General features: G+C 39.6%; 1 long non-coding RNA gene across 1 annotated transcript in view; it reads left to right on the plus strand.

The window, feature by feature from the left end:
- LOC106558829 overlaps positions 1–20184 on the plus strand; it is a 35275-nt gene extending 15091 nt beyond the window's left edge. The window contains exons 2-3 of the long non-coding RNA XR_005359746.1: positions 16309–16451; positions 19121–20184. This is a non-coding gene — a long non-coding RNA (uncharacterized LOC106558829). The remainder of the gene's footprint in view (positions 1–16308; positions 16452–19120) is intronic.
- The last annotated feature ends 627 nt before the right edge of the window (positions 20185–20811 follow it).

Raw genomic sequence — 20811 nt, forward strand, 5'->3', positions numbered from 1 at the left:
TTTAACATATCTTACAGTGCAGATCTGCTGGAAATGAGTTTCACACTGCTTTGTTGGCCTGAATTTTTCAGACAATATCTTTCATTTTGAAGGTTATTTTCTTTGTTTTGTCTTGATGCTCTGTTCATTTCTCTTTCTCTTTGTGTTTCATTTTGAGCAATTTTTTAGAAAACTTTATTTATTTGAGAGAGTATGAGCAGGGGGAGGGGCAAAGGGAGAGGGAAAGAGAATCTCAAGCAGATTCCACTGAGCACAGTCTGATGTGGGGCTCGATTCCAGGAACCCTCATGACCTGAGCCAACATCAAGAGTTGGCCACTCAACCAACTGAGCCACCCAGGTGCCCCACATTTTGGGCAATTTTAAATGTTAGATCTTCATATTAATTTTTCTTTTATGGAAATAATTCATTAAAAAGATATTATATTTTTATTTCTAGAAATGCTACTTGAGTCTTATTTTTATATCTTATATATTTTTTTGATCTTCCTGTTTATGTGTTTGCTGTCTTCTTGAATATATGGAACATGTTAATATTGTTTACTGGTTTCATCATCTCTGTCACATGAGGGGCTGTTTCTATTGATTAATTTCCCCCTGATTATGGTCTCTGTTAATTGGATGCCAGATATTGTGATTTTATATTGTTAGGTGCTGAGTTTTGTTACATTCCTTTATATAGTGTTGGATTTTATTCTCACATGCAGTTACTTGGAACAACTAAATCCTTTCAGTGTTTGCTTTTTAAGCTTTGTTACACATCCAGAGTAGCTTTACATGTAGAGCTAGTTTAGTCCTAGTGCTGCAGTGATACCCTTCTAAGAACTTGACCTGGTATCATAACCATTACAGTGTCTTTCAATTCTGATTGGTTGACACACACACTATTTCAGCCCTCTATATGGCTCTTTCCTGACTTTGGTAATTTCTTTTCATGCATGCATAAAATGGTACTCAGCCAATAATTCAAAGGACCTTTCTGCAGATTTCTGGAGCTCTCTCTGGGTGTACCTACCTCCACTCTGGTGCTGTGTCCCTCAAAATCTAGCTACTTTTGCTTGCCAGATTCTGACCTATTTGAGCTTTCCCCACCTGTGCTGTTAGTCTAGGCAGTAAGCTGAACAATCACAGCTTTGTTTCCCTTCTCTCTGTCCTGTGCTGCCTATTGTCCAATGTCTGAGAACCACATTTTTACATTTATTTTTTCCAGGATCTCAGGTCATTTAAGGGAGAAGAGTATATAGGTTTCTTGTTATTCTATTATGTTCTGGAAAAGGAGGCCACTTGCACAGAAGTTATACTTCCAAAAGTTTATGTAAAAAAAAAGAAAATGTAAATTATTCTGATTTTGAGTGTAAAACAAATACTTTTGAGAATTCTTATTCCCTTTAATTATGGTTTAAGTCTCTACTTTGACTCTATACTTAGGTATGTTTAAAAAAACTATAATTAACATTAGTGATTTATTTGACAATTGTCAAGAGGAGAAAAAGATTGGGGGTAAATTGAGGAATTCAGTTTTGGACTCCTTTTTTGAAGTTTTCTGTTCAGTGTTGGATGGAGGTGTTCAAAAATCAGATCTATAACACTGGGCTCTCAAGAGAGTTCCGAACTGCATATTTACATTTATTTATTTATTTTTAGAGAGAGGGGAGAGAGCAGAGGGAGAGGGAGAAAGAGAATCTTAAGCAGGTTCCACACCCAGTGTGCAACCCATTGTGGGGCTCTATCTCATGACCCTGAGATCATGACTTGAGCTCCATCAAGAGTCAGAGACTTAACCGACTGAGCCACCCTGGTGCCCTTGACCTGCAGATTTAAAAATCACCTGCAGAGAGCTGGAGACTGAAACAATGAATATGAATAGCTTGTAAAGAAAAATGAAAGAAGAGGAGGCAGGGCAGCGTCCTGTCCAAGGACACAGACTCATAGAGAAGCAGAGGAGAAAACTTACAAAGCAGCACAACCTGGACAAGTGTCTTTGTAACTGAGTTCAGTGCTGGTTTTCTTGGAGAAACTAACATTTGGACGAATAGAGTGCTACTGTAAACTCATTCAATGTTAGTAGAACCCCGTGAGGTAGACTGTTCCAGAACTAACTACTGCCATTCTTTACCCCTTCCTCCATCTTCCTCAAGCAGCCCATGGAGACTGAGACTGAAGATGAGGTGCCTCCACTGAGCAGGATATTGCCTGGGATCATGTCTGAGGGTCCTTCTGAATCTAATCGACTATGAAAAATTTATAAAGCACAGATCTTAGAATAACATAGCAGTAAAAACTCGTCAGAAGACTTTGTGAGGTGCTCTGCCACACACACTGTTAAGGCCAAAATAGCTGTTCAATATATTTTCCATGGCTTTTATAAAGAAATTCTTGGAAAATATTGCAAGCTGGCTTAGGGCTCCTCACTTATGTAACTCATATTTCTATGTCATTTCTCTCCATCTGAGGTTGAATAACTCTGAGGTTACAATTGTATTGCTCTTATGTGGTAAGACGGTTTAGCTTTTGAAATTATGCTTCTACTCAGGACTTTGGCAGTGAGTGGGTTCTACTCTTCCTTGAATAATGAATCCACAAAAAAGGAATTAGATTGGTCCTTGATTTGATCTCAACTCTTCCCAATAAATGTCATTTTATATGAAGGTGTTAACCCCCAAACAAAGCAGAATTCAGCCTTCTTTGGAACTCCATAATTGAAAGATTTAGAATTTGATGGCAGAATAAGTACTTTCTTTAAAAATATTCTTTATTGGCAGCAGAAGAAAATAGTCATTTAGGAAACAGAAAAGATCACGAGTTAAATTTGTTGAGTTGCCGAGGTGTTTAAAAATATGGTTTTCATTCCTTACCACCCAGAGAAATAAGACATATTATTTGACACATATTATTCTCATTTTCTACGTAAGAAAATACCTTCAGGGAGTTAATAACTTGCTCAAGGTCATCAAGCTAGTGTACTGTGATTTGTCTAGGCTGCTTCTTAAGCCTTTTTTCTCTATACATGTCACGCTGCCTCCATAGTATAGGGTGATGATTTCTGCTTTGTTCTTTCTGAGAAATCAGAGTTCACTTCATCTGGCAGGTTTAGGAATGAGAGAGTACTACAGAAAAGAACTTTTACCACCACACTTAATATGATGCATTGTTTTTACTATTGAAGTACTAAGTGCATAGAACAAAGTAACAGTCCACTGTAGGAGCAAGAAGTATGAGCTTGGGAAATAGCACAGGATTTGGTCTCAGGGCACCTGGGCCCCAATTCCAGATCTGTCACTTACTAGCTCCATGTCTTTAAACAAGGTGCATTACTGTCCCAAGCCTTGATTTCCTCATTGGAAGAATGGGGAAATGATGCCCATCTCACCATGCTTCTGTAGAAATTTCAATGTCCCAGGAGCTCAGAGAGGCACCTCTTGCTCCTAATTTCTATGTGTGGAGTCCATAAACAGATCATGAAAGGAGTAACTTAGGGGAAAGCTAGATCAAAGTCCATATGAGTAGTCTGAAATTCCATCACTGAGCCAACGGGCCATGGCAAGCAAGGAAATGGAGGTAGGGTGTGCAGGCAAATAGGACAGATAAAAATGACATCTAATGAGAGAAGAGATCCACAAAGGGTGAAGTGGGGGGAAGGTCAAGTCTGGCATCAGGTCTGCTCTGAAAGGAAAGTGGCCGCCAGCAGTTCCTACATCTGCAGGAAGAGGTGTGCTGGCAAGTATATGGGAATCAGGAGGGAGGAAAAAAGGATTATATGATATTTCCAATGTAAGAGTGTGGGGCATTCTTAATTGTTCCTTTATACATTTGGGTAGAACTGGGAAGATAAACACTACATAGAATATAACATATGTATGAAAGTACTTTGTAAATGACAAGCATCATATACTTAAATGACTATTCTTTCTCTTTTATAAATGAGGATAAATATATTTCTATAGTTTCTAAGGTTAGTAAATGGCCGATTTAGGACTCCAGCCACTCTGAAAGCCATTGTTCTTTATCATCCAGTGCTGTTCTTCAGTAAAACCTATCTGAGTATATGAGTGTGATCTCACTGAGGAAACAAATACTAAAGGAGTGCCCAGCAGGCACTGAATTAGACACTGGGAATCAGTGACCTAATATGTCATGCTTTGGGCCATGAGGGACCTCACAGGTTAGCATGGGAGACAGACTCATAAAAGAAGAAAAGAAAAAAGAAAAAAAAAAACAAAACAGAAGGAAGAAAGAAAGAAAGAAAGAAAGAAAGAAAGAAAGAAAGAAAGAAAGAAAGAAAGAAAGAAAGAAAGAAAATTCTCATGGGTTGAATACTCTGAGGAGCAAAGAGGAAGGAGGACTTGGGAGTTCATATTTTATCCAATTTACTGCATATCTATTGATCCCCATTATGTTCTGAGGCCTGGGCTGAGTTGAGGAAACAGATAAATAAGACAAAATACAGGCCCTCAAATTTGTCCCCCCAAAAGGTTTTCTGGCACCTTTGCAGAAATTTGTTTGCTCATATTTAAATAAATACCTAGTCCTTCCATACAGAGACCACTAAATCCAATTTTGCTGCTGGGTCATTTTTGGGAGCTCTAATCTTGGCTTTTCTTGTATATATTACACCGTGTCCTCTTTCCCCCTACTTGTGCCTAGAGACCCATGTATCAGGCAAAGTCTTTTTATTTAACTAAGTAGTGATGAATAAAGGTGATATAGTGAAGAAACAGCTAAACTGAATGTGGGTAAGAAAATGATACTTCAAAAGTGGTTTCATCTAATATGAGATTTGAACTTTGGCCAGTTTTCGCACCTCAGCACCTTGACGGTATTGTATTTCTAGAAGGTAGAGAATATTAAACATTGTTAATGATTGATTGCATCTCAGCTTTCAAGTGTTACATCAAACAGACCTTTAAAGGGGGTAGTTTTATTCTCTTCAAGCACATCTACAGAACTTTTTAGTTATTAAAAACTAATGCTGTGGATTTACTACATTTAATCCAAATTTGATCTGAGAGTGAAATTCCTTTTTGGCAGCATCATCAATAATTTACTGTGTCGTGAGCTTTCCTTTTGAGGGCACAAAGTATTGGCTAGGGGAGTTCTTTCTGGCTGACACATTATAAAATAAAGCTGGCAAATGGATTGTATGGGAATTTGCCAATGCTATACCCATCTGAAGATTCCCAAGCGAATGAGTATGGCTTTCCTTTAAGCTGCCCTCCGAGACCTGGTGTGTACCACCAAACACACAGAATGGCCTAGAACTATGGAAATGTACACCTGGAATGGATATTAGTAGTCCTCTAGCCTACCCACTTTCCTAAATCAGAAATTGTTTTATTTGAAAACACCCTGAGACAGGTTCATCCAGGTTCAACTGAACTTAAAAGTTACACCATTTTTGGTTAGCTCTGAACACTAAACAGCTGATAGATGCCCCCCTCTTGGATGCTTCTTCCCCCATGGCTCTAGTTCTTTCCTCTGAGCCACAGTAAACTTAGCTGCCCCCCTTTTAGCACAAGTCTTGCAGATAAATGAAAAGTTTACTATCGGCACCTCTAAGTCTGCTAATTTTCAGGAAAACATTATTGAGTCCTTCAACTAAATGAACTGCTCTATACTGGGCTTTCTCTTCTTTATCAGAATCCTTTATATATTGTGAGGCACAAGCTAAATACCCAGATGTTCACTTGATTTCAACACATTGCTGACCAGTTGAATATTCAGTGATTGTGAATGTGATGAATCTCATGTTCTGCCTCCAACCTGTTCCTTACTAGTGGCTGTCTGGCATGCTATATTGAGGAAGGTTCTAATGTTTTATCTGTGATCTAAGATTGCCTCTGGGCTCTGCAATGTCTGCCATGGGCACCTGAAGTGAGAGTGGTGGCTGGCTTGCTGACACCTTAGATTGAAGGACCCACCGAATAAACATCTTTCCAAGCTTCCCCATGGAGTTAGTGAAAGCAAAAACTAAAAAAGCCTTGTCACTCATGTTTTCTTAAATGTAGCATATGCCAGGTGCATCCTCTCCTGTGACCAGCACTCTCTCCATAGCCCAGTAACCTCCCTCTCCCCTGTCCTTTCAGAAATTAGAGGGGTGTGATGACCTCTAGGTCTGGATTAGCAGGGAGAGAGGGCACGCCAGGCAGAAGCTATAGCCAATTACAACTCTAGTCCCCAAGACTTTCACCAACCCAGATTGGTTCTCTTAACCCTGACCTTAACTGTAAATAGGGCTTTCATTAAAACCCTCTTCAATTCCTTCTTTGAGAGTGATTTGCATTTTCCTGCCAAGGCCCTGACTGATACCACTGACCCAGGGCAAACATATCTCTGTTGTTCTTCTATGATTTACAAGGCAAACTTAGGTCTCAATGACATTTAGACTGGATATTAAAGAGAGGCTGCCCCATTCTTTGGTGAGATCAATCACCAAGGCACAACTCAATTCATTTTGTTGGGAATAACCTCTAAGGAAAGATAATTTCCTAGATTTAAGACCATATAGAACCTTGGGGCGTTCTCAAACTGTAGGATATTGAGAGGAATACCTTCTTTTGATAATCAGCCAAATTTGATTTATTAATCTATTTTATTTGTGTCAAAATAGAGCCTCCATTTCTTGGCAACATAAGTGTTAATTATAGAGTTCACCATCTAGGTATATGTATGTATACATCCCCCCTCAAAAAAAAAAAAAGCTCATGGTATGAATATGGCAAAGTTTATTATTTAAACCACCTATTTAAACTATTTCTTAAATTCTAAAAGCATAAAAAGGAAGTAGCCCATTAATTTCCCAGCAGTGTTCTTTTATAGCCACTGGACTTTCATAGAATATAATTTGCTAACTTTGTGAGATGTTTCTAAATTTCCTTCTATCTGAGTCTTCTAAACACACAGGCCATGATGGCTGGAATGCTCTTTTATGCTTTCTATTTCTTTACTACAAGTGTAATAGCTATTCTCTCATAAGTTATTATGTATGTACAATATAATGATATCACTCAGACATATGTGTAGGAAACATATATCACTCAAGGATTTTTAAAGATCTTTTAACAGGGAATTCAGGGCTTTCTAAAGTATTAAAAGGGCTGGAAGTGTGGACAGTAGCTGTATATCTAGAAATGCCCCAGAGCATCACAAGAATCACACTTCTTCCCCCACACCCCAGAGCTGCTATTTCTGCGCAGTCAAAAAAGTGAGGAATGTGGAACTAGCTACTGAAACAACTGAGTTCAAGAACATACCTCAGTGGCTGCAATCCAAGGAAGCTCCCGTTGCTGTCACCACCTTGACCTCCAGAAATGTGTTAATTGGGCAAAGGGACACTGAGTCTGCTCAGTGCTTTAATAATCTTGATAGTCAAGCCTAAGTCAAGTTGCTGGAATGACACTGTAGGAAAAACTGCTCACATCTCAGGCCTGGTGATGACCTCCATCTTACTCCCCCTTTAAAATCTCTTGTGAGTACATGTGATTTGCAAGTCCTCCTTTGATGCTGAACCTTTGCCACACAGGAATCTGGAAAGAGTGGTTTTTCATTTAGCTTTCAGCAGTGCAGGGAAATATGGTATGTTGAAAGGAGGTAGGACTGGACATTGCATGCTAATCAAGTCTGCCTGCCCCAGCAACAGAGGAAAAACTGAGCTTTGGAGGCAAACAGACCTAAGTGTACTATTTACTAACTGTGTAACCTTAGTGAAATTGCGTATCTAATCTCAGCATCCATTTCCTTCTCTCATAAATAGTCTAAAGAATTATACATAACTCTGAATTATTGGGAAGACCAAACTTGATAGATATGTATGTAAGAGTTCGCAAACTGGGTGCCAAGTTACCTTAGGGTAACCAGAGCAGTTATAGGGGCATTTCAGGATTTCTCAGATTTTCAAAGGAAACACAGTGATCCTTGGCATCTATTGGACTCCAAATTACTAGTCTGAAGTAATTCACTGTCTCAACATTATGTTACATTTTGTTTGACAATGTCATATCTCTTTGAAAATGCAGTTTCAGGGCACCTGGGTGGCTCAGTTGATTAGGCATTTCATCTACCTTTGGCTCAGTTCATGATCCCAGTGTCCTGGGATAGAGCCTTGTATTGGACTCCCTGCTCAGTGAGGAGTCGGCTTCTCTCTCTCTTCCCTGCTCATGCTCTCTCCCAATATCTATTGCTATCTCCACCTCTCTCAAAAAAATAAATAAAATCTTAAAAAAAAGAAAAGAAAATGCATTTTTAGCAGTAACTGTGGTGCCAAGCTTGTGATGTACAAAAACTGATGTGAGTGTCCACATCAGTTTGCAGCATCCAAAATGATTCTAAGGTCTGAGAAAGGGAGCAACGCCCAGTAGGCACACAAACTCCATGAGTAAGTATTATGGTCTGAATTGTGTACCCCCTGCCCCAAACTCATATGTGGAAGCCTTAACCCCTAGTACCTTACAATGTGACTGTATTTGGAAATAGCATCTTTAAAGAGGCAAGTGAGTTAAAATTAGGCCCATATGGTGGGCCCCAACCCAATCTGACCAGTGTCCTTATAAGAAGAGTAAATTGGGGCACAGAGAGGGGCAGCAGGGATGCATGCGCAAAAAGGAAAGCCCATAGAGGACATGGCAAGAAGGCAGCCATCTGCAAGCTGAGGAGAGATGCCTCAGCAGAAACCAAACCTGCCAACATCTTGAACTCAGCCACAAAAGTTTCATCTTATCACAACCTAGAAGAGAAGGGACCAGCCAAGAAAGGAAAGATGAAATATAGGAGCCAATTGTGAAGGTGGGAGAAGTGAGAGGAGAATGAGACCCTAAAGAGATCAACAGAAAGTCAGGCAGTCATCAGATTGCCGGATTCCATATCGCTGCCTTGCATCAGCTGTGGTCAACTGGTGTGCTAGTATAAGCTTTGCCATTCATCAGCAAGTCATCTCTATCCTTACCTGGATCATGAAATGTGTTATTCGGCTTCTCTAGGAGACGAAGCTGCACTATCCAGCTCAGGGTGCCATACCCATGCCTAGCCTCTGCCATGGAGTCAGAATTCCTGCTGGGTATGCCTTGGCTCCTTCAAGAAGTACTGAATAAAGAAGAAAAACACTCCTTGTCTCCAACCACAGTAATCACGGTGTAAGGAGAAGGGAGAGTAGGGCCCTTGGATGTTTTCATAGACCTATTACAAAATCCCTTTGGTAGTGTCTTATCGTCATTAAATTTCTAAATAGAATCTGGCCAAGCACCTGTTGCCTGTGAGTATGTGTGTGTGTGTGTGTGTGTGTGTGTGTGTGTGTAAAATATACATATCAATCTACTAAAGTGGGACCTTGGTAAAAATTCTCAATGTGGATCATCAACAGAAAGGCTGGACCTACATGATTTGTACTACATTTCAAGGCAGTGTTACCTTTACCTTTTTGTTCACCCTTACTGAGTGCTTACTATGTATCAGGTACTTGTCTAGATACTTCATACATAGTAGCCCTTCTAAAAATCACACTGATCTTAAGAGGTTGGCACTCTTAATCTCATTGTTTTCAGATGAGAAAAACTGATGCAGAGCAGGGTTAGTGACTTCTTCAGAGGTGCCCGGATAGTAAAAGGTGGAGTAGCCAGGATACGAGTGCAAGCAACCTGATTGATAGAACCCTGTGCTCCCCCTATCATTCTGGACTGCACCCATGCAGGCAAGCCTCCATCAGCCCCTTCCCTCCCTTCTCCTTCACACAGGACTTGATGATTCTGACACAAAAAGGCCGTGTATTTGCTCTTGTGCAGAGAGTCACACAGAGAGCCGTGCCCCAGGCAGGGAGATGAATTAGGAGACCGTTGCAAAACCCAGGTGACAGATTTAGGAATTGGCCAAAGGAAAAGTACCAGGTTTTCTCCCAGAAAACTGAAGGCCTCAGAAATGACCAAATGTCACTCTTCCTTGGAATCTTCCTCTCCCTATCTTAATATTCCTGCTGGTACTGCTGATTCTGGAGCAGTGACTTCATGGCCATTTTGGAATCAGTTGGGAATGTTCTCCTGGGCCCTTCTCAGCTCCGTAGCCTTCTACAGTAACTCCCCATTTTTCAATAGATTTTCATTTTCCTCTTTTGCAGCTCGTCTCCCTCACCAGTTATTACTTGACCTTTCATCTTCTGAAGCCCGACTAGCATGCAGGCAGCTTCCTTGGAATTTTTAGCTGACAGATGTGATCTAAAGTTCCCTGCAGTTGCCTGAAAATAAAGGAATCAGAACACAAAATCTTCCCTGGTCTTTAAGGAAAGGATGATAAAATAAGTGTTGGGGGAGGTGGTAATGAGAAGACCATACCTACTCCTGGTTTCCATCTGCACACACTCACCGTGCCTCTCGAGGAGAACTCCTAGCGGCTGTGGAATCTTGTATCCAAGTAGGTTTTTGAATTTGAGATTCCATGTGGACCAAGTTGCACGTGGCCAGAATTTCTGCAAGTAAGGATTGGAACATTCTGTTTTGCCATGTCATCGTTTGTAAAGGAGAGTGATTATTTTATGAATTTTTGAAATAGTAGAAAGAGAACTCACTGGACTTGTCAGTAACCTGAGTTTGGAATTTTATCCCAGCACTCAGTAGATATGTGGGGTAATAATCCACACATCACAGGGGTTTTCATAAAGTAATCATGAAACACAAAGCCATTTTGGTGTCCCTGCACAGTACTTCATGGAAACTACCTTCGTCAAGGTTACCTGTGATGCTCATGATGTGAAATCCAGTGACACCTTTATGTTTTCACCTGACTCAACCTATTAGCTGCATTTAACACAGTAGATCCTCCGCCCCTTTTGCCCTTACAAGTGGCTGCTTTTCTTCTCTGGCTCTTCAGTCGGCTTTGTCCTTGTCTCATCCCTTGTCTGATGGAAGTGTTGGTGATCTCATTCATAGACTTCACCAGCTCTTCTTTCTCTACGCTCCCTCCCAAGTGATCTCACTTGATGCTTCCTGTAGTATGTTCCACAGACATCTCAGACTTCACATGCATGTGCCAGATATTTATTGGTTGATTATTAACCCTGTGTTTGCTCTCTCATGTTCTCCTGGGACTGCGAGGACTGGAAGCCTGCAAATGACAACTCCCAGACTCTAAAATCTGCTGGATTTGTATCGGATGCTGCCAATAAAAGGCATTACATGGCGATGAGGAAGGGAATGCAATTAAAAACACTTGCACTCCTGTCAGCATCTCTGGCCACGGTGACCTTGATGCCTTCTGCTCAGTGGCAGCTGCCAGGATTCCAGCAGTTTCTGTAATGACAGTTTATGCTCCTTCAGTAGTAGAGGTTGCTGCAGCGTTTGAGAGAGCAATGAGGGCCCCTGCGAGGCAGTGAGAACTGGTGGTTTCCTCACTTTCAGTGGGTGAGTGTGGCTGATGAGCTCCTGCCTGCTGGGAGCAGCTGTTTCCCCATCCCTATGCAATACTCCATCCCTTCTGCTCTCCAGTCCCTTTCAATGCCATTAGTACAGCCAACTTAGCTGTTAGTCATGGCAGGCAACGTACCTTGAGCCCACAACAGTTTTAGGGCTCTGAAAATGTTTTAATTATCATTTTTTAATCAGAAAGAAGAAAAAAATGGAGGAAAGAACCCATAAAAAGTGAAAGTACCTACTTAAACTGCAAAGGTTTTAATGCAACTATGACCTGTGCCACCATTTTCCAGCAACAAATTCCTCTTTGGGTGAAAAACTAGTAGTTTCTGCCCTCCTCATATGGACACTGGCTAAGCATTATTATGCTTAAATAATACTCTTGATTCTTGTCACTGAAGCCCCTGTCCTTCTCTATCTCTCTCTCTATCTGGGAATGGTGCCATCATTCACCAAAACCTCAGAGATCCATTATTCTTAAGTCTCCACATCTAAAACATCACCAAATTTTTCTGTCCATTCAATGAATACAACATATCTCAACTCCGCCCACTGGTCTCCACTTTTACTGGTACCAGCTAGACCAAGTCTCTGTCAGGGCTTTCTTCTTGGCCTTAAAATGAAACAAGACCATGTTAGCATGCCGCACAAGGCCCTGGGTCTGGACCCTGCCTCCTCTCCCAGTCTGTTTTTGTGCTCCACAACCCTGGCTTATGTGCCCAGTGTGACAGATGAGTACATTAATGGCCCCAGCCTTCATGCCTCCCTATTCCCATGTCTCTCGGTAGTACATTCCCACACTGACTGTGAGCTACTGTCCTTCACATCTTTATGCAGGAGTGACCTCACAGGTAACGACCTAAAATTGCCCCCACCTCCCCCCCTACTTGCTCTTACACTGTTGGAGACACGGCAGACCTGGTTTCAAGGGCTGCCTCCACTATTCTGTAGCTCTGTGACCTCCTAACCTCTGAGATCTATTTTCCTAATATGCAAAATGGGAATAATAACTACCTTGTAGGGCACCATGAGAATTTAGTGGAATAAAAAGACATAATGCTAATTCATGATAGGTCCTTAGCAATAGTCATGTTCCCTTGTGAAAATGTCACCAGCAAGGTTTTAAAATCAACTTTTGTTTTTGATTTAGGAGTCTACCCACTTACCAAGCAGTCAATAAGACAGAAACAACTTTGAGGAATAAAAATATCTTTGTTACTCTGCCTCAGCAAGTGTTTTATAATTGTAGTGAGCACTGAGAATCTTGGGGTGCACTACACCCAAATGTCTTGGTATTAAATATAGGGCTGTGCCTGTGTATGTAGTATACCAGGGACCCAGGAGACAAATAACATTGAATTCCTCACATGAGTGTGTTTTACGAGTGTTTTCCTGAGGATCATAGTGGAGGCATTTATGGCTACAGAAAAAGAGACTTTTCAAGAATCATTTCATGGGACCAGAGATACCAAAGTGGTTAAGGGCCCTCTACATAGTACATCTTTTGGAAAGCTTGGCATCACTGCCCCTCTGCTTCCCCCAGGTCATCTTCCCTCTCTTTTTTCCCTGAGGTGCTGTGAGATATAAAAAAAACAGGTGAGGCTGATTGCAACCTCTTCTGCTACTGAAAGATTCCACTCCTTAACACCAAAAAAAATTTAAAAAGGGATAAAAACTGCCTACACAGGGTTTTTCCCCTGGACAGCCCTGTCATTTACGACACACAGGGCTCAGCCCTTGGCTGCCATAAGCACTGAGAAAACTGTTGAACTCTTTCCTCTGTATTTTGTATTTCTCAATATTACAGCTGCCACTGAGATTTATGTGCTTCACCAGAAAGAATGGACAAAGAAATCCATGCTTCTGAAGGAATAGGATTGCGTTCTAAAGGAGAAATCAAAGCAAAGAGTAGATTTGAGTTTGAGTAGAGCCCCACCTCCCACATCCCTAGAAGGAGTATGGTAACCTCAAAGGCAGAAATGCCAAATACATTCTCTTGCTAACAGTTGAGTTTTCTTTAACATCTCTGTGTTTACCTCTCTTACTGTGTTTACCTCTTACTACACAACATACTTTCTTTTAGCAATTGGTATGAGGGGAATTCCTTTTATATAATAAAATTAGTGGGTTCCACTATCTATCACTATCATTACTCACCTGCCATCCCAAAAATAAGGAGAAATGGAACATTCAAGAAAGTCATGGAAAAACACTATTTCTCAAGATTTATTTTCTGAAGCATTAGATACACAACATATTAATATGTATTCTGAGATAAAAGATCCTGTGGTCAAGTGAGGTTGGAAAATGCTTCTTTAGTTAAGACTAAATGAATCTCTTTTCTGCAGAACTTGTTAAAACCTTTATCTATTAATATGTATTGTGAACCTCCAAGACTAGGATATGGTATGTAAAAAAATTGATAAGAACACTATTCATATCTTATGGGAACAAAATGGAAAAACAGAGTTAAAAAATAAACAAAGTTCCTGTTTTCAAGTCAGTTGTTCCCTAATGGGGAGATAATCTCATAAATAGACTATTAAAATCAACTAATTAAAGCATAATAATTAAGGTAAATATAGAGAGGACTGTGGAAGCTCAGTAAGAGGAAATTAACCAATAGGTAGAACCAGAGCTCCCTGGAGGAGGTGACCCTGAAGGCTTCATTCCAATCCCACCTACATCGGCCCACGATTTCTGATTATCTACACAGAGTAAAACAATCCTGCATATAGCTTTTCTATGTCAGTATTTATGTGCATTTGCCTTTTGTTGTTTTGGAAGCCAAATAGATCTAGATTCAAACCTCAAATCTGCCTCTTATTACCTCACCTCTGTGATCTTGAGGAACTACCCTAACCTCATCTGTTTTTCTGAATTGTCATAAGAATTAGAGATCATATAAGTAAAGCACTAACAGAGTGCCTGAAATGTGACAGGTTCAAACATTTAGACAACTATCACTTTCATTAGGTTTTAAGATTATAATGGATTTACAGATACCTAATCTATGCATTCACTGGGTGTATACAAATCCCATTCTATGTTTATATTATAGCTTCTGTTTGAAACTCTGCTTAAATTCAATTTTATTTAATAAGCTCTCAGACTCTGAAAGACTATAGTGCTACATCTGGTATATATACAAAATGAATTAACCACAGATCTTGTCCTGCATCAAAAGTTTCCAGTTCAATGTTCAGAGTTGGGTAAAGTTAGAAAAATAAGAGCATAACAATAGGCACAATAGGTGTGGGAGTCGATAGGCACTAAATAAGAGACACAGCAAAGACGGTGTGGGAGAGATCACTTCTCTTTGGCAGATGAGGGATGTCTTCCTAAAGCAGGGCCTTAATGTATGAGTCATATATGGACATAAGAGATTAGCAAAGGAAGAAATCCAGAAGAAAACAGAAGCAGGAAAGTACTAATTTGCCCATTTGGCCAACTTATGTAGCTACTGTGGGTGATACATGGAATATGAACCCAGAAAGATAAACCATCAACAGATTATAAAGGGCCAGACTTCATGTTTGTCAATGTGTCACACTGAACAGCTCTATAAGACACAACAAACATCATTTAAAAATATAGTTGAGTTGACAAGAAAGGAAAGTCTGTAGGAATCCCCAAACTCTGGAAACTTCCCCAAACAAGCTCATGAGCTGACCCTGTTTCTAACAAGGTCTTGACTTTGATATGCCTAAGCAGACAATTAATGAGACAGCTCTGAGTGTTGAGGATAGATGGTTGCATACCTGATATCTACCCACAAAGTAAGAGCCCCTCAAGGGTTATGGAAATAAAGTATAGGGCTTCAAGGAATCTATCTACTGATAGAGGAATTCATAAATAAGATCTGTGCATCAGCCTGGACATAAAAACAAAATCATCATCTCTGGTGATTTCTTACCAACAATCTGCTATGCGTGAGTTTGGAGGTTGAATAAATACTGCAGGAGAGATCTGGAGAACTACAAGCTGAGAAATTAACAGAAAAGGAATTCCAGACAGCTATTATTTTGGTAGCTCCAGGGAGAAGAAAGCACAAAACCATTCTGGCAGGACTTACCATCAAACAAGTTTACAAAATATTTTTCAAGCTGAAGCCCCACCGAAGATTAGCTCACAAGGAAAATTACATAATTTGTGAAGGAATAATCCTTAGGGAGAGATAGAAGACCAATAAACAACAGAAGTAGACCTCCAAGAACTTCAGGTAATAGAAACTCTGAAGTGAGTATATTTAAAATGATTAAAAACATTTAAAAAGGAACTTCATATATTTTCAAGACAACATTGAAAATGTATCTGAAAAAGAATATATAAATGAAAAATAGTTATTGATATTGAAATCAATATGTAGCATAAATAGTAACCTAGAATAAGCTGAAGAAAAATTAGTAAACTGCAAACTAGACCCAAAGAAATGACTAAGAATATTGTTGTTGTTGTTGTTTTTTAAGATTTTATTTATTTATTCATGAGAGACAGAGAGAGAAAGAGAGGCAGAGACACAGGCAGAGGGAGAAGCAGGATCCCTGCAGGGAACCCTATGTGGGACTCGAGCCCAGGTCTCCAGGGTCATGCAAGACTCCTAACTCTGGGAAACGAACTAGGGGGGTGGAAGGGGAGGTGGGCGGGGGGGTGGGGGTGACTGGGGGACGGGCACTGAGGGGGGCACTTGACAGGATGAGCACTGGGTGTTATTCTGTATGTTGGCAAATTGAACACCAATAAAAAATAAATTTATATAAGAAAAGAAATTTAAGAGACATAGCAGATGGAATGCAAAATGGCAAACAGAAATGGCAAATGAAAGTAATGGCTGGAAGCTGATAACTACAATCATTCTGTGTTTCTTCCTAACTACACTCACCACCATGACCGAAATCCAACCCAACTTTATCTTTCACCAGGATTATTTCCATAGCCTCCTGCCTGACCTTCCTCCTGCTACCCTTGCCTGGTCGGCTCTCAACATCTGAACCTGAAAAACATAGAAGCTGGATCATATCATGGTGATCTGCTTACCTTCTCCTGGCTTTCAATCCCATTAAGGGTAAAAATACTGGCCTGTACAACCCAGTTTGACATGCTCTGTTCACTCTTCGAATGTGTCCTCCTTCAAGCCTCTGCTTTGTCTGCTCTGCTCCAGCCATACCTCCCTCCTTGCTCTAATTCAAATGCTTTGGTCAAGTTTCCCTCACAGAACCTTGACCTTGTGGTTTCCTCTGGCTGGATGCTCTTCCATCAAATATCTGCACAGTGCTTTCCTTCCCCTCCCTAGGGTCTTTGCATAGATATCACCTTGTGTGTGAGGCATGGCTTCATAATTCCATTTAAAATCACAAAGTCCCCTCCCTACCCCTAGCCCTCCTCATTCCCATTTCTTACTCATTTGTCTATAGCTAATCACTTATAAAATGTATTTATGTATTTATTCATTTATTTCTGTCCCCTGTCTTCTACTACCCAATCCAAGAATATAAACTTGTGAGTGATAGTGTCAACACTGGTGAAAATTGGCTAACACAACAATAGCAGAAAAAAAATCACAACTTTGAATTGCTATATTACAAAAGAAACCTGAATATATGAATATTAAACTCAACAAATTAGAAAATTTTAAAAAGTGTAAACCCATAAGAAGAAATGAACGGTGTAAGAACAAACGTTAAATGCATAGAAAACAAAGCTATATTATAGAGGATTGTTAAAATTAAAACCATTATTCATTTTTAAAACATAAATTCAAGAGTAAAACCTCCAGAGAAGTTAATTAAGAAACAAAGGAAGCAGGCAATGTTCATAATAGGCCTTAAGAGTTAAGAAGTGGCCTGACCTATAAAAGTAAGAGAAATGAAAAATATTAAAGCACTTCCATGGACAACTTTACGTCAAAAAATTTGAAAACTTAGAAGAAACAGATGATCTCCTACATGAATATAACTTATTGCAACTGACACAAGAAGAAATAGAGCAAAAACTAAAACTAAAACCCCGAATAAATTGATCAAAGGAGATAGGGTGAATTATAACATATACACGGAGAAGGGCTGAGAATAGTAGCTCTTTACTTGGAAAGAAAAAAATACAAACGTATTTCTCTCACACCACATGCAAACATTGATTTCAGTTTGCTATATAAAAGATAACATTTATGTGCATTTTAAAACCTGAAAAATGCCATGAATTGTTTCTGGATATATTTCATATATAGCAGAAGTATAAAAAACATATGTGGGAACGATGTATATCAAAATCAGACTCTGCTCACTTCCAAGAAGGGAAGTAAGGGAATGAAAAGGAGAGTATCTAAGGACTTGTGTACCTAGATATAATTTTTGGTGTCAATTTTAAACAAATTTGATGCAATTATAGCAAAAAGTTAATATTTGACAAAGGCTAGGTTGTGCATACATGGATGCTTATTATATTATCTATTGCATTTTTTAGGATCTTAAATACGTCACTATTTAGAAATGAAGCCTATGCCAAAAAATCTTTTTTGGTAAGCAGTAACTTTTGAAGGTCTTTAACAGGAAATCTGACCATTTAGTACCTCAACATGTCATCACAGAAAGCTGAGTGCTCGTTCATCTTGTAGAATGGATCTCAATAGTCCTTGATTCAAATAAAAATCCAGAATGAACAGGTACAGACAAGGTTGGTCTCACTAAGCCAGATATGCAACAAAGATGCTTTATTGAGAAGCTTTCTGAAGAGAATAATATCAAACTGTTTATTTTGTCTATATGTCAAGGCACCCAAAGACAACCACACAACATTGTGAAATCTTTGGAAAATAACCAATATAAACTGGTGGTGTTTGAAGCTGGGAGAGTGAACTTCTCCGTGAAAAGGTTTTGAGACTGCACAACACCTTTGTGATTTGTTATAATCAAGCAGCAGCAAAGCAAAATGCTTCTGCCAAGTGCAACTTATGAAAAAGATTGGGGGTAGAAAGAATCATTTAAAAACTATGTGTATTTATATCTCTGCTTGCCACAGCTTATAAAAAAACCTCCTCTGTAGGACTCCATTATTGATGTTTTATGTTTTTCAATTTCTCTGTGCAATATGTAATTATTTCAACCTCTTCCCCTTTGTGTGGTGTATTGGTGGGCTAGAATTCAGAAGGGTTTCTTTCTGAGAACTCCAATAGTCTCAAGATAGCAATCTTCCCCACTCAGCTCATCTTCTCTGATCTAAATAATTCTAGTTCTTGAATGCCCCAATGACTTGAATAGGATGAAGGATTCAAGACATAGTGTTCCCATAAAGTATTTAATCTCAAAGAAAAGCAAGCTCATTCCCTCAAGGAAAAAGAAACCTAATGCTAAATATGAGTTGCTTTTCATTTCTCTGTTCTCCTTCTCCCACTTTGGAGACTGTTTTTATCTAGATAAAGGAACAAAATGGCCAGAGACATTATCTGGATAATTTAATTCTAGTATATTTTGCCAAAGATTGAATGAACAAGGCAAAAGTAAGGATTTTAAAATGTGGAGCTATTAAATAGCTGCTGCCTTGATGCTTAGAAGCAGTCAGAAAAGATTGGGAGTCTATCTTTAAGGGATGAGAAGTTAAAGATGGACAATAAAATGAGGTCAAAAGAAAAAGAATGAAACTTTTCTGAATGCTGTGTTCCAGATACTCTATGTAAATCATCTATGTGACATCTCGCACTCTCTCCAGGGAGTATTTATTGTGTTCTTCATGTCACAGATGGATGACAAGCCGACTCTAACAGGTGGACTAATGAGTCTGAGACCAAGTGGGAGGCATGGAGGTGCATCATCCAGATCTCCTGTACAGAAAACCTGCTGTACAGAGCAGATGACAATGCTGCTGTGTCTTCTGATGGAGCCTGGCATTTACACTGAGGCCGCCCTTCACCCAGCCTGTTCCCAGGCAGTGACCAGGCACAGCAGTGCCACAAGAGCCTGTACCCTGTTGCCCAATGTGAGATTTCTCCAGCTTCTGCTCTAAGACTCTGCATTGGCCAGGCTAGGGTTTTCTCAGAACTGTACTCAGATCGGCAGAGATTCTTCCTACCGGATGCTCCTTTCTTCCCACTTTGCTTTCACTGTGTTGGACCTGCATCACCTTCCCTCTCCTGTTCCCTCCTTCTTTATCCTTGGTATCATTCTCCCCAGCAAGGGTCTTGTCTTGTACAACCTGTCTGTCTTGTCATCTTCTCCTCAAAGGACCTTACCCTGACACAGACCACATAACTAATAACTATCATAATTAGACCTTGATGCCAAAGGCAATGCTCTTTCAGTATTGACATTAACACTACTAATGGTACTAATAAGGACACTGCTACTAATATTTAACAGTGTATAAATACCCTTGTTGAGTATTTACTGTGAACTAGGTATTGTGCTTGGACTTCCACGCATTCTCTTGTTCAGTTTTCACAACAATCTATAATAAGATAGATAGTCTTTGCATTTTACAGATGATAGACAAAGGCTTGGAAATGTTATTAACTCACCTGCATAACTATCTAGTAGCATAACTAGAATTTGCCCTTGGGTCTGTATGGCTCAAAAATCCAAGTTCTTAACCCCTCTGTACATTTTGTAGACACAACTGCTTACCATAAACCATTCTACCTCCTTCCAACTTGCATTACTTTGCATGTTTTTGGCTCTGATTTGATGGGTATTTTTCCACTTGAAGTGAGAATAAGCAAAAGACATTTATAAAACACCAACTTCATGCCCAGGTTTTTTTTTTTATATATATATATAACCTGAGGATTCAATAAAAAGAAAGGGCTATTTCCTGCATCCAAAGTAATCATTATTAATCTGTGACATTATTAACAATTTAAATGAAAGGAAAGTATTGACACCTCTAAAATGACCATCCAAGAAGCTAGACAATTATATGGTTGTTTTTAAATGACACTAACTGCTTTTTGGAATAATGTAACATAAAAATGAACAAACGTCAAAAGCTATGAAATTTCAAAATAGCAAAGAGATCCTATTTAGCTGTAAAAAAAAAGAACTAGGTCTCCAAGGTTCAATAACATTTGGAAAGGTAGAAAGTGGGAGATACAAAATTTGCTAGCTGGAGGAAAAAAGTCAATCCTTCAAATAATGACAGGGTCAGGGAGAAACATAATTAGTAAATTCTCACTTGGCATCACTTAAAACCTTTCCTCCTAGAGAATAGAGTGGAATGTATTATAATGGGAATAATATGCACTTGGCTGTCAGACAGATTTGAAACCTCCAAGACTGTCAGCAAGAACTGGTTAAACAACAAAACAGTGAACCAGGGCAACCAGGAGGATGGTTAATGCTGCTATATGGGAAATGTAATCTTGTGCAGGTATCTCCCCAATGGGGGAGTCGGTTTTGATTTTGGACCTCATTCAGGAACTTACCCTTCCTAACTCA

The sequence above is a fragment of the Canis lupus genome, chromosome 5 (assembly GCF_011100685.1).
Source record: "Canis lupus familiaris isolate Mischka breed German Shepherd chromosome 5, alternate assembly UU_Cfam_GSD_1.0, whole genome shotgun sequence".
NCBI lineage: Eukaryota > Metazoa > Chordata > Mammalia > Carnivora > Canidae > Canis > Canis lupus.